This window comes from Pseudorca crassidens, chromosome 15, assembly GCF_039906515.1.
Source record: "Pseudorca crassidens isolate mPseCra1 chromosome 15, mPseCra1.hap1, whole genome shotgun sequence".
NCBI classification, from domain to species: Eukaryota; Metazoa; Chordata; class Mammalia; order Artiodactyla; family Delphinidae; genus Pseudorca; species Pseudorca crassidens.
In genome coordinates, this window is record NC_090310.1 from 1,308,728 (window position 1) to 1,321,561 (window position 12,834).

Here is a 12,834-nt window from a genome sequence, read left to right on the forward strand (position 1 = left end):
GAAGCCCCTGGCAAGGTTGCCGGGCGCTGTCTCTATTGCCCAGAGAAAAAGACCCCCCGCCGCACACACACCTAACGCCCACTGCAGGTGAACTACATCCCGTGACGGCATCAACGCGCTTCAGTTATCCCACAAACACTTAGCAAGTCCCTCTGTCTGCAGTCTGCCTTTTCTTCTTCCGAACAGTGGTACTGGGACCTCCCTGGCGGTCCCAGTGGTTAAGACGCCACGCTTCCACTGCAGGGGGGACGGGTTCGATACCTGGTCAGGGAACGAAGATCCTGCGTGCCGTGCGGTGCAGCCAAAGAAAACCCCCAAACAACCAAAAACACAGTGGTATTAACAGGCAGAGGATACGGCCACCAGCTGACCCCTGAGCCGAAGGTTACCTTTACCAAGAAGACGGGCTTCCAGGGGATACGGCCCTGTACTTACAAAGTTTGGTCTCTACGCTTTGCATTCTTTTTATTTATAAAATTGCTTATGCAAAGGTATTACCACGCATAACGTATTCAATTATGCAGTGTAAGATGTAGTCTTAACGGAGAAAACTCAAGTCAACCACATAGACCCTTCAGGAAATACTAAAAAAAAAAAAAAAAAGACTACGTCACTGAGTTCCCAGCGTGTCTGAACGCGCACGCCTCTCCCAGTCCACAGGGACACAATATAAATATATAAACTAGCACGCATCTCACTTCCCGCTGTCTTCTTGCACAGTCTGCCTGGAGCTGACACCCTTCTCATCCTCAGTGGCAGGGCCTGCATTAGCATGTAAATAGCTGGCAGATACAGGAAATGAAAGCAGGAAGAGCTCTTTAATTAACTTTAATCCTCTGAAAATCCAGGCAGCAGTCTGCTCTGACAGTTCTCCCAGGTCCTCCTCAGAAGGCGGTCCAGCCAGAGGGCCAGTCTGGGAAAGGGACACTTGGGTACCTGGCCCACAAACGGCTGTGCCATGACTGTCACCTGCAATCTGGGGACGGTCCGCGGAGCGAAGCCTGGGCGGACACCCAGGGCCCTGCCAGCTGGGGAGGGGTGTGGGGGCGGCGCTGGTTGGGCTCCCATCCCCAGTCCCAGCCGACCCTGGCGACAACCCTGCAGGTCTCCCTGCCTTTTCCTTAAAGGGCAGGGTGGGCCAGGGTGGGCCGGGGTGGGGGGTGTGGGGGGGGTGGGGGGTGGTGGTGGGGATCAGCACTGCCCCAGGCCTCCTGCCAGGCCCCAGGGAGCTCTGGGGTGGGCACATCTGACTCATTCCTGCTTTGAACCAGTGAGGAAAAGGCCAAGGGGGACCTGTCACTGGAAGACACCGCATACCTCCTTCTGCAGCTGGCGGCTGGTGGCTTTGGGGCCGAGCAAGGGCTTGGGCACAGCCGGGTGGCCAGCACACCTCTCTGAGAGCGCGGGCCCACGGGTCAGTCGCTGCCCACAGTCTGGCAGGGGGTGGAAGGAGGACGTGTCCAAAGCCAGACAGATGGGCCGAACAGGGAGGGCCAGTGGGGACAGGCCCGAAGTGACACAAACCGCAGCATCACGGCAGTGCTCACAGAGCAGGGACCGCGACCACAGGCACCGTTCCAGGGGTGCCACCACCACCCCGTTTTCTCCAACGGTGAGAGCGAGCCGTAGACCGACTAAGACCGCAGCCAGGACACACGAGGCAGTGACCGCGGCACCCATCCGAACGCACACACTCTGGCCCCAGGCACCACGGTCCAGGTTTGGCCCCATGGGGACGAGGTGGCCAAGAGAAGCCACCTGCGCCTGTGCTGGAAGGAGGGAGAGTGCCACAAACACACTGGAAATGGTATTTTCAAAACACAAGACGAGATCCCAAAAGAGACGGGCGCACATACTGAGGTGTTGGTCCCAAAGATCGTGAATACGGTGCAGCAGCACAGACGGCCTGGAGGTCCCAGGCACAGGCCAACCCACCAGGCGACCTGGACAAGGTTCTTCTCAGCTCCCGGCTGCAACGGTCCTGCCTGTGCTGCGGCGGAAGGCCACCTCCCCCGGCCCCGCTCAAGCTCACTGGACTCCCTCAGAATGAAAAGGGGCGAGGCAGGCACGAAGTCGCCTGCTCCAGTGAAACGGGAGGACACGTGGAAAGGAGGCCGCCACGCCCGTCTCCGTGTAAAGGGCAGGCACGGCGCTGAGAGGGGATGAGAAAAGCAGGGCGGGCGCCGCGCTGGGCCTGCACTTGCCGAGGGGAGGCACGCACCCCAGGCCGCGCGGCTGGTAGCCAAAACTGGAACTCAAGGCCTCTGACTGCGCCCGCGCATCAAGGTCTCCCGCGCAGAGGAGCGTAAGCAGGGGGCACACCGCCCCTCCGCAGCCCCCGCCCTCTGCGCGGCTGACCGGGCACGGAGCTCGGTCCCGAGGCTGGATCTGGGAGGGACAGGCCCTGTCTGCCCACCCGCAGGCCATGGAGTCAAGGTTGCAGGCGGCCCCCGCAGAGCGCAGTGTTCCCGATGGGCGGTGCCATGAGACGGCTCTGTGGCCCAGTCGCTCCACGCTCCCCAGGAAAGCCCCACGGAAGCCAGGTGCACAGCCCCCCGCCGCCAACGCTCTCCTCGTACGTGCATCTCACGAGCAGCCCAGAGCTCCTTCAGGGGCTCTCAGGTGGCTCAGCGAGGCCGGCTTTCCGGGAATAAATCATGCTTCTGTAACTAGCAAACGTTTCTTTAACCGGAGGTTAATAAAGGTCACCGGCGAAGGCTAACCAGCGGGTCTGATCTTAGAGACGTTCATAAAGCTGTGGAGAAGGTCCTTTAGGGCAGCTTCTTATCAGAGCCCCGGGGAAGCCCAGAGAAGAGCCCGGCACTGACCGGGATGTGCAGGCCCAGGGCAGAGGTGAGGTCTAGCGGAATCCCTCGGGGGATGCGGAGGGAGAGGGGGAGGGAAGGGGCTCCATCCCCAGCCACACGCCACTCAGAGGCCGTCCCGTCCTGGGCCTCACGCTCTCAGCTCGGGGAGCATGTGACGGACACAGAGCAGTGAGTGCACACGCTGCTCTGGGAGTCCCCAGAGGAGGCCAAACCAGCGCCCGCCCCTCACCCCAAGCACGTAGTCCTCAGAGCCTCCCCAGCGGCACAGGGAGGGGCTGGGAGCCGGCAGGCTTCTCTCCCTCCAGCCGGGCCCCCAGCCCTGGCTGTTCGCCACGCCAGGCCCCCGCCCTAGAATCGGGGTCTCTGAACACCGCCGGGGGGTGCAGGGACAGGCCGCGTCCCCTGAAATCCCCGCCTGCCGACCCCTCTCGACCGGAGGCTGGCTCCCGCCTCCTCACCGCGTTTACCTGCTGGTCCCAGCTGCACAGCCCCACATGGCCAGCACCCTCCCACCCCCGCCCCCCCCAGCGGCCTCTGCAAACCCAGGGCCCGCCTCCTGCTCTTCCTCAGAGGCGCCGTGCGCCCACCCTCAGCGGGACGCTGGAGGACGCTAAGGAGGGAAACCTTGAAACATAGCGAAGCTTGCTTGAAACTCCTAGTCCAGAAGAAGTCAACGAACCTGGGAAGGGGCAAGGCCAGCAACAGCCCAATTCCCTCACGCTTTGCAGAAAGCAGGCCTTGAACACGGAGAGCGCCCCACACAGGCTGGAGGACCGCCTGCCAGAGCTGACAGCCCCTCATGGGCTTCCACCTTCAACGCCTGCCTCGCGCTCGACTCTGACCCGATACGGAATGTTGTCTCGGTCAGCTAAGGAACAGGTATCAGTCACCCGCAACCGAGGAGCCGACATCCAGCCCCAGGTCAGAGAAGGCGGGACCCCTCTGTCACCCCCAAAACCCACAAGTGCACAGATGACAGGGCAGGACTGGCCCGGTGCTGCCTGGGAAGCCAGGTATCTACTGGGCACAAGGCATCGACGCCCGCGCTACCCAACGCTACCCCCGTGCACCCACTTTACGGCTGGAGACCGGGAGCCTCAGCCACGCTGGGGAGTGGGCCGCCGGGGAGAAGGTCCACGATCCACCACAGACCCTCAAGGGCACCCGCCGGGCTTCTCTTACCGCGCCCCAGCCTGCCGCCAACCCCCCTTCCCAAGCCCCAGGTCCCGCAAGTGAACGTTATTGCCACCTGTCCCCATTCTCCAGACACAGCGCGGTGCTGGAAATGACCGACAGCAAAGCAAGCACCACAATTCTGGAAAGGGACCCAAGGATGCGTCCCGCTCCGCCACAGCCGCGGCACCCAGTACAGGGCACACACCCACTTGTTCCAGTCGCCCTGAACCGTGCTGTCTACCCGCGGCCGCGGGGAACCCCACGGAGCTAATTCTGGAAGAATGTCCTCCCCTCCTCCTCGGCGTTTTATGAGGGGCAGTCTGGGCCTTTATGGGCAAAATTAACCAGAAGAACATTGGCTCCAAAGCGCACTCCCTGCATTTGACTGTTTTCCGTTGGATGATGGATGTTATCTAATACCTTCCAGGCTGAGCACACCCTGGGTCTGTAAATACAGATCCCATTTCGTGGCTGTTTAATAACCATCACAGTGGCCAGGGCTGGTCCTCGTCTGCTGGGCCTCGTGGTCCAGGAGGTCTCGAGGGAAAAGTAGCCTAACGGCGCTAAACAACCAGCTCTCCAGAATGAAAACACACACACTCACATGCGCACTCGCACCCACGCACCACTCATGCAGACCCGTGTGTCCACGCGCATGCACCCACACATGCAGACAGGCACATGCTCCCAGACACCCCGACCAGACATGAGGGGACGGTGACAGGACGGGGGGTGGGGCTCAGGGCAGAGTCAGACACGCCTGCCTGGCCTCGACCTGCCCTCCTGGGCACACTCCTCAACCTTCCCCAGCGAGAACTCCTCTTCCGTAAGGAGGGAGTCTGCAGATCCCAGCTTGCAGCATTTTCACCGCGACTTTTAAACAGGATTCTTAGAAAACGTTCATGAAGGTAAGGTAATGTGAGGACGACTTACCGAAGGCCTGCTTGTCCCAGGCCCCACACCAGGTAAGGACAGACGTTTACTGGGAAACAAACGTGACGGATGAGGACAGATGCCGGCCCTGCACAGCCAGCGGTGGGCGGGTGGGCCGGCTCTGCTGTGTGTCCCGGAGGTGCAGGCGTTCCAACACTGGGAGGGGCTGGGAGGGGCCGGCCTGCAGGAGGCCGTTGGCGCCCGGCCCACCTGCACCACCCCTGCCCCCTCCCAGGCAGCCCGCCCCGCTGCCCCCTTCCGGTGCCCACCCCACCTACAGCCACACGCACCTCCCAGTCTAGGCCAGGCCTAGTGCTGTGTTCACTGTGGTCTCTATTTCTCAATCACTGGACACGTGTGAAACTGTGCTACCATTTTCATCGGGTTCTTCCCTCCTTTGTACCGTCACCGATGAAGTTTTTGAGCAATTTTGTGTAGCAGGGTAAGTTTTAGGAACACACGTGTCACGTTATAGCAGAATCGACTGTAAATGTTTGTTCACCTACCACATTTTTGTGAATATCAGTTTATACTTAAAAAATACTTTCAAAGTATCAGCTCCCAGAGTCAATCTCTGGGTCGGTTCTGTAGGGCGGCTGGGGGAGGGCACAGCAGGCTCCTTCCCCAGGACAGGAAGAGAAGGTTGAGAGAGGTGAGGGGTCTGGATGCGAGAGACAAAGGTACAGAGCGACAGAGTTTAGGCTCCAACTGTTTTCTGAGTTGCAGTCCCAGGCTCTTTTTTCCCCCCAGAACAGAGAGTCTAGAGCGAGTCTGCCCCAAGGATGCCGCCTCCCCAGACCAGGTGCACAGGGAGGGCCACGCTGGCCTTTGGGTACCAGTACACCTAGGGCAGCTACAGGCCCCTCAAGAAAAGAGGCGGGGAAAAACAGGCATCCGGGGAGGAAGAGGAGAGGGGAGCAGCCCGGGGGGGCCGTGGGCTCCTGGGGAAGAACAGCTGCCCTGCACCCCGGCACAGGAAGTCAGGCCAGACGGGGGTACCGGGCACTGCCCAGCGTGGGTGGCGGGGACACGTCAACCACACGAGTCGCACCCCCAACACTGAACACCCCCTGTGCTGTCACCTCCGAGGCCGCTACAGCTCCCGGCTGAGCTGAGCAGCCAGGAACCATCCCCAGGTCAGGGGTGAACCTCAGGGAGAGCTGGGGGAGGCCTGGCTTCCTGGCCGATAGAGGCAGCCTGGGGTGGGGGGACGATGGAGCCAGTGATGGGGAAGGCCCAGGGCCCCAGACTGAAGACGTGGGACCTGCCCCCAGGGTGTGAGTGCGGGGTCCCTCCAGGATCCCTAATCTGGGCAGTGAAACCAAGGACAGGGCAACAGGGGTGGAGGTCAGGCCCGCCAGGCCATGCCTCCCCAGGCCAAGGGCAGACAGGCCTGAGCCAGAACAGCCAGGAGAGGCCGTGGCACCTCTAACGCTGAAATAATCACCAGGAGTGGCCTGGAGACAATTCAGACGCCACCAGCAAGACGCTGTGGCTATTTTTAGCAGCAACACTCAAGAGGCTGCCTGGCGGGGAACCACGTCTTTGAGCGTGACCATCAATTTTCACCTGCAGCCAACTTCCTTTCCTCTCAGGATGAAGGTTATTCAAAGATTTGGATTTCTTTGAAATTGAGTTAAAAAGAGAAGAGTTCTCCACGACCACAAGGGGGATTTAAAGTGTACAGAAGGACACTCGCGGCCAATGCAGCCTCGTCCTCCCAGGGCTCCCAGACCCTCCCGGCTCGGCAGGGGGCCCCAGGCCTGCACGCAGGCGTCCTTAGTGGGTAGAGGCCCCTCCCCGGGCCCGGCAGGCCTCCGTCTCCCGCACAGTCAGAGCTGCGCTTGGACACGGCCCCTCTTCTCTAGTTCAGGCACCCCGGGATTCTCCACTACTAACCCCACTGCTGCGGGCCTTGGCTGTGGGAGCCCAGGAGTTGGAGGGTGAGCACGGCCTGGTCACCAGTGAGGAGAGGGAGGTGCCCGGCTCAGTGAGAGTAAATGAGACAGAATACTTTAATGCAGTATTTTAGAAACTCAAAGTTCACGCAAAAAAGCCCCATGAACAAATGTCAAAACTGCAAATGACAGGACCTGGCCAGCGCTTGCCAGCCCACCTTTTCAGGCCTGCCCGAGGTCCCATCCCGTGGGCACCCACCCGTCCCGAGGGACTTCCCGGAGCCACGAGCAAGAGAACGGGCACAGGGCCTCACAAGCGCACGTTGCTGAAGGCGACCTTCTTCGGGGGGGCCCCCAGGGCTGCTGGGCTTTACACGCTGACACGGACGCATCTAGGGAGTAAAGGTGAGGGTGGGGAACCCTCGGATCCTGCCTCACCGACCCCGGCCAATGCCACGTGAGCCCCGTGGGAGTCGGAGCCCCACAGGCCGTGCCCCGCGCTCCACGGGAGGGCTGACCTCGGAGGGAAGAGCCCGAAACAGGAGCGGGGATGGGGGCGGTGCCCAGGGGCTCCACCGCCCGCGCCCCCACCCTGTGAGCAGCCCGAGCAGATGGCCAGGGCCACGCTCCCCTCCACCAGCCGGGAGCGCCCGCAAGTGTGACCGCGGGGAGCCCGCAACCCACGAGGTGTGCAGGGCAACTCGGGTGCGGGGAAGTAATGGAAATCCTACTTGCACTAATTTTTATAAGTAATCTTATTTTTTAATTTAAAAATGAATGTACTCATACTTAATTACTGAACACGTCATCACCGACCACGGGTCACACACATGCTTTTTAACACAGGCTTGGCGCGCTGAGTGCAACGGTTTTACAAAGGCCGCAAGCAAGCCAGGAGGGGACAGCGGGAGGAGCCCCTGGGGGAGGATGGGGTGCCCTCCAGAGTGCGTGGAGGAACCACACTCAGGGCGCCCGGGGGCAAAGCAGGTGGGAAGCTGCCTGAGGCACCGAGACCAACTGTCTCCAAGGCTCCCGGTGCGTCCCGGCACCAGCGCCTCCACGCTCACCTCCTGCCTCTGCTTCTAAGCTTCATTGTTGGGGGAGGAATTAGCACCGTTTCCCAACTTGCTAATTTTAAGGCACAGCATCAAACAGACACATTTGTATCCGCGATCTCACCGCGAGCGTTGGACGGTCCCGCCCACCCACTTGATGGCAGCCAGAAGTGGTGGGCGGGCCACCCGTTCGGAGGCGGGTGGGTAGTGACAGAGCGCCGCCCTCGCGGGCGCCGGAGGCAGCAGGAGCGCTGCTCCTCGTCCACAGCGGGCTCCAGGCAAGTCGCCCTCTCTGGGCCTCGGTCTCCTCGCCCGTCACACGAGGGACTCAACACTGAGCCGAGATTCCGTGCGCCAAGCGCCTGCTACCTGCCCGCTGTGGGTGAGCCCCGGAGAAGAGGCCCGCCCTCCCGGGGGGGCCAGAGACACCCAGAGGCCCTCTGCGGCGGCGGGAGACCAGCGCACCTGCACAGCACATGCAGCGGGGCGCGGGAGCAGGTGCTGGGACAGCAACGTTTTCTAGCCCCAGGGCACGAACAGGCCAGGAGGCCGGTGACAGAAGCTGGGTGTGACCTGAACGTCCTTTTTAAGGGCATCCTTACTCAGATGGAAGCCGCTACCATGAAATGGGGACACAGGTCATCACTCCTGCAGAAGACGACAGGAGGGAGAGTGCTGCACTCGAGCTGTGTCTCCAAGGCCAGGGCCTGGGGGACACTTACCTCAGCGCCACCAGCCAGGCAGCGTTCACGGAGCAGAGCGCACTGGGTTCGGATCACACACGCCGCACCAGGACTGCCGCAGGGGAGCTATGCGGGCCCAGGCTTGCGGTGCTCTGAGAGGACCCACACCGCCTCCGCGGCACAGCCCCAAGGCTTCGGGGCCCAGGAAGCCGAGGCACGCACGGGCGGGGCCGGGAGCTGTGCTCCCGCTGAGAGGGCACGGAAGTTAGTTAGTACAGGTGGAGATGGGTTACCTGAATCCAGCAGGATGCAGCTTCCAAACGGAGGGCCAGGAGAGGAAGGCTCCGGGCGGCAGGAGCCCGCAGGCAGGGCTGAGTGGCGGAGGACAGACAGGGCTGAGTGGCGGAGGGCACTCGGCTGCCCCTCCCGCCCCATCCAGCCCCTCCTCAGCAGCCAGAGGCAGCCCGCGCGCACCTCTCTCCCGCAGAACCACAAGCCCTATCTCAATAAACACCTTCAAACTGGAGAGGGATGGAAGGCATTTTGCTTTGATTTCATTATATTTCCTAAAATTGCTTTTCTCTCTGGAATTTCTTTCTGCCACGAGCCAGTCCAGCTGCCCCCTTGGTGGGATAATGTGATAATACTGGTGACGAGATTGCGTTTCTAATAACTTCGCATATGGCATTTCCTGCAACAAAACAGGAGGGCTTTTTTACTTAAATGGATATAATAGAAATGTCAGCCTGGAAAGGTAACCTGAAAGGACAAGAATGTTAATGTATGAAATCAAATTCTGAAGCCGAGAGGGCTCTGCTCATCTGCAGGAGGCGGGGGTGCCGGGCCAAGCAGACAGGCCGGCTGGCATCTCACTACCCGTCCTCTAGGCTTTTCTCGAGGGTCAGGAAAAGTGGAGGGAGGCGCTCTGAGAAAAAATCAGAGGCTGAGTCTGAACCTGAGTTTACAGAATGCAAATACCACTGCCCCTGCGCCCTACCGACAGGCGGAGAGCGTGATCCCGGCCAGGAGGGCAGGCACCGGGCAGCAGGAGGGGGACAGCCCTCAGGTGGCTGGGTTCCGAGGAGAAGCTCTCGGAAGAGAAGGCCAGCCCCACTGGACAGACTGCTGCCTGGGAGCAGAGCGGCATTCAGACACCCAGGCAGGACGGCAGAACCCCACTCCCGAGACTCCCGCTAACTGGGAGCAGGGAAACGGGGCACAGGACAGGGGAGGAGGGTCCGAAGGAGCCCCACCCTTCAGGAGCCACCAACCGAGGCCGCCAGCACATGGAAGGCACGGAATGAGCATTTGTGAAAACCAGCAACTAGATGAGCAAAGGAACACACCAGAGTGCACGTCCCCCTGGGAGGTGGACAGAAGCCGAGGGGCCAGGGCTGCAGCCATCCAGGAGGGCAGCATGTGAGCAAGGGCCGGGCCAGGTGTGGGCACGTAGGAGGCTCAGGCCTGCGGGTATCCTACAGACCTACCAGGAGGCTGCTGATCTGCCATCTGTACCAGCCACTTCATGGCTCAAACACATTTTGCCCCCAATGTCTTAGCCGTGGAAAATCCTGGGACTGCTCCGTCCCAGGTCCCCATTACCCCATCTCTGGAATGGACTGGGCTCTGCTATGTGATGCTGTCCACAGACTGGCAGCAAGGCCATCACCCGGGTGCTGGTCAGACAGGCAGGAGCTCAGGGACTGCCCAGAACTAACCCCCAACTCGGCCCCTTCCCGAGATGCCCCGTAATTCATACGCACGCTAACGACTTGTGCCCTCAAGATCTTTCAGGGCTCCTCCCGAAAGGCCAGCGTAGGGTCCCAGCGGGACTGGAGCCTGGGTCAGCCACTCTGCAGGCGATGTAACCACTCTCGCGGGGATGGTGGGGAGACGATGACACACACTCAGCCCCTGCCCACACCCCCGCGCGTTCCCCAACGTCACCCGTCTGACCACCACTCCTCTTGGCTTACTGAGAAGTCGCCAAGGCCCGGCTGCGAAGCCCGTGACTTCCAAGCCCAGAGCGCCAGGGGACCTGGCGGGAGGTCTCTCAAGTTTGCCTGGAGCCCCCCTTCCCAGAGCAGGCTGGAGGGAGAGGACGGGCCGGCGCCCGGACAGAGACGGGGGAGCGCTGATGGCCGAGGCCCCAGGAGGGACGGCCCACACCTGGTCACGGTCAGGCCTGAGACGTGGCCGCTCAGCCTCGGCTCCAGGGCTTTCCTTCTCAGATGCCGTGGTTCTGGGACTTCCACAGCTGCCTGAACCCACCAGGGCCGGCCGAGATTCCCACGGACGGGAAAGGCCGAGAACCTGCCCGGCCCTGAAGGCGCCAAACCTACACAAGCCAGATGCACGCCGCCCACCTCCGTGGCCCCAACAGGAAGGTTTTCAAACAAACACACGGTCGAGAGACAGTAGCCTCTCACCATCCACGCGTGATGCCAATGTCAACATGCAGAATAAGCCACGCGCGGGGGCTGCTGTCAGGTCACGATGAAAAACAAAAGGGGAAGAATCCAGCACCTGACCCCCTCCACCCCTACCAGCCCCAGCATCCCAGCTGCGCTTGGAGCCGCAAATGTGCTGAGATGGAAGGGGGGCCCACGGTGCCCGTGCTCCCCGCCTCGGGGGGTGGCAAAGACCAAGCCACAGCACACAAAGGATTCCGTTTCTCAGAAGACAGAGCAGGTTCTGAGCTGCTTAAGCGTTTCCTTCCGTGCTACCCAAACCAAGAATTTTCAGCATTAAAAAGGAGGCACACGAGAGAAATCCTTCTAATAAGATTAGGAAGCTCGACTCTAAGGAAGGATGTGGGAAGAGGATGAACATGAGTGAGCAAAAGCAGCTGGTGGCATTTATGTTCTTTTGCAAGAGAAACAAACATAATTTGCTTTTCTCCAAGGTAAGGGGCCTCGATGAGGACACGGCAGCATCAGCCACATGCCCACGCTCAGGCCCAGCGGTGGCAGCACGCAGGTTCCCACCGTGGAGGACGTGGGGACAACAGGACAGGTGCTGCTGAGGGGGTGCCCACACTGCAGCGACCCTGGTGACTCCCAGGGAGCCGGGGCAACGCGTATCAGATGTGCTCGTGCCACAGAGCACCCTCCACGCCCCGCCGCACTGCCCTGGTCCCCACTGCCGCATGCCTCACTCACCAGCCACAGGAAAGCAGACGGGGGCCCCAGCACGCCACAGCCAGGCCCCCAGGGGTTCTAGGAGCCCCCCAGTTATGCTCGGAGGTGTAATGAAAACAAAACGCTGAGACAGTAAAAGTGCCAGCAGCCACTAATGAGATGCTCCTGGGAGGGAGGCCTGGCGGCCAGGGTGACACCAGCAGGAGGCCGTGGCAGAAGAGCCAGGGCCCGCCTACCCAGGTTCCAGGTTTAGCATCACCGCCTGCTCTCTGTGTCTCATCAGTAAAACGGAAATACCCCCGCCTCAACGAGCTTCCACAAAAAGGAAAGAAAATACGGTGTGTGAAAAGCTTCACAAAATAGAGGCCAACGACTTACTGCAGGATGTGCTGGTATGAAAAGCATTCAAAGCTAAACACACTCTTTCTACGATTCAGGTATTTAAGGTGAAAACTTACGTCCACACAAAAACATGCACATGGATGGTAACAGCGGCTTTATTCAAAAAGGCAACCAGGGTGTCCTCCAGTAGGTGACGGGTAATAACAGCGACACATCCAGAGAATGGATTTCATCAGAGGATAAAAAGAAGGGAGCTCTCAAGCCAAGAAAGGACATAGAGGCACCTGAAACGCATAGTACTGAGTGACAGGAGCCAGTCTGAAAAGGCTACACACCGTGGGACTCCAACTACACGGCCTTCTGGAAAACGTGAAACGACGGATCGGGGGTCGCCGTGGCGAGGAAGGAGGGAGGGGTGCCCAGATGCACACAGAGGACCGTGAGGGCCGTGAAGTGCCCTGTGTGATGCTGTGATGCGGGACACACGACACTAACCGTTTGTCAAAACCCACAGAGAATCCAGCACAGAGAGTGACCCCTAATGTAAACTGTGGACTTTAGTTCGTGTAGCAGTTGGAACAACGGAGCACACACTGATGCAGGAATGTCAGCGGTAGGGGATTGTGGGGCGGGGGAAGAGAGACGTGGGAACTCTCTATTTTCTGCTTGATTTTTTTGTAAACCTAAACTACTCTAAAAAATAAAAGTTATTAAATTTAAAACATGAACATTTTAAAATGTCACATACTGTATGATTCTATTTACACAATGTTCTTGCG

General features: G+C 60.1%; 2 protein-coding genes across 5 annotated transcripts in view; both read right to left on the bottom strand.

Annotated features, from left to right (window-relative positions):
* PSMG3 (proteasome assembly chaperone 3) overlaps positions 1-12,834 on the bottom strand; it is a 476,610-nt gene that overhangs the window by 325,128 nt on the left and 138,648 nt on the right. The window lies entirely within an intron of this gene.
* The window catches only part of MAD1L1 (mitotic arrest deficient 1 like 1), a 316,541-nt gene that overhangs the window by 148,408 nt on the left and 155,299 nt on the right, over positions 1-12,834 (bottom strand). Inside the window, exon 1 of one of the 4 annotated variants that reach the window (XM_067705329.1) lies at positions 12,172-12,191. The exons of the other annotated variants lie outside the window; for them this stretch is intronic. The gene's annotated coding sequence lies outside the window, so the exon portion shown is untranslated. Of the gene's footprint in view, positions 1-12,171; positions 12,192-12,834 lie in introns of those variants that run through there. 4 annotated transcript variants of the gene reach the window in all.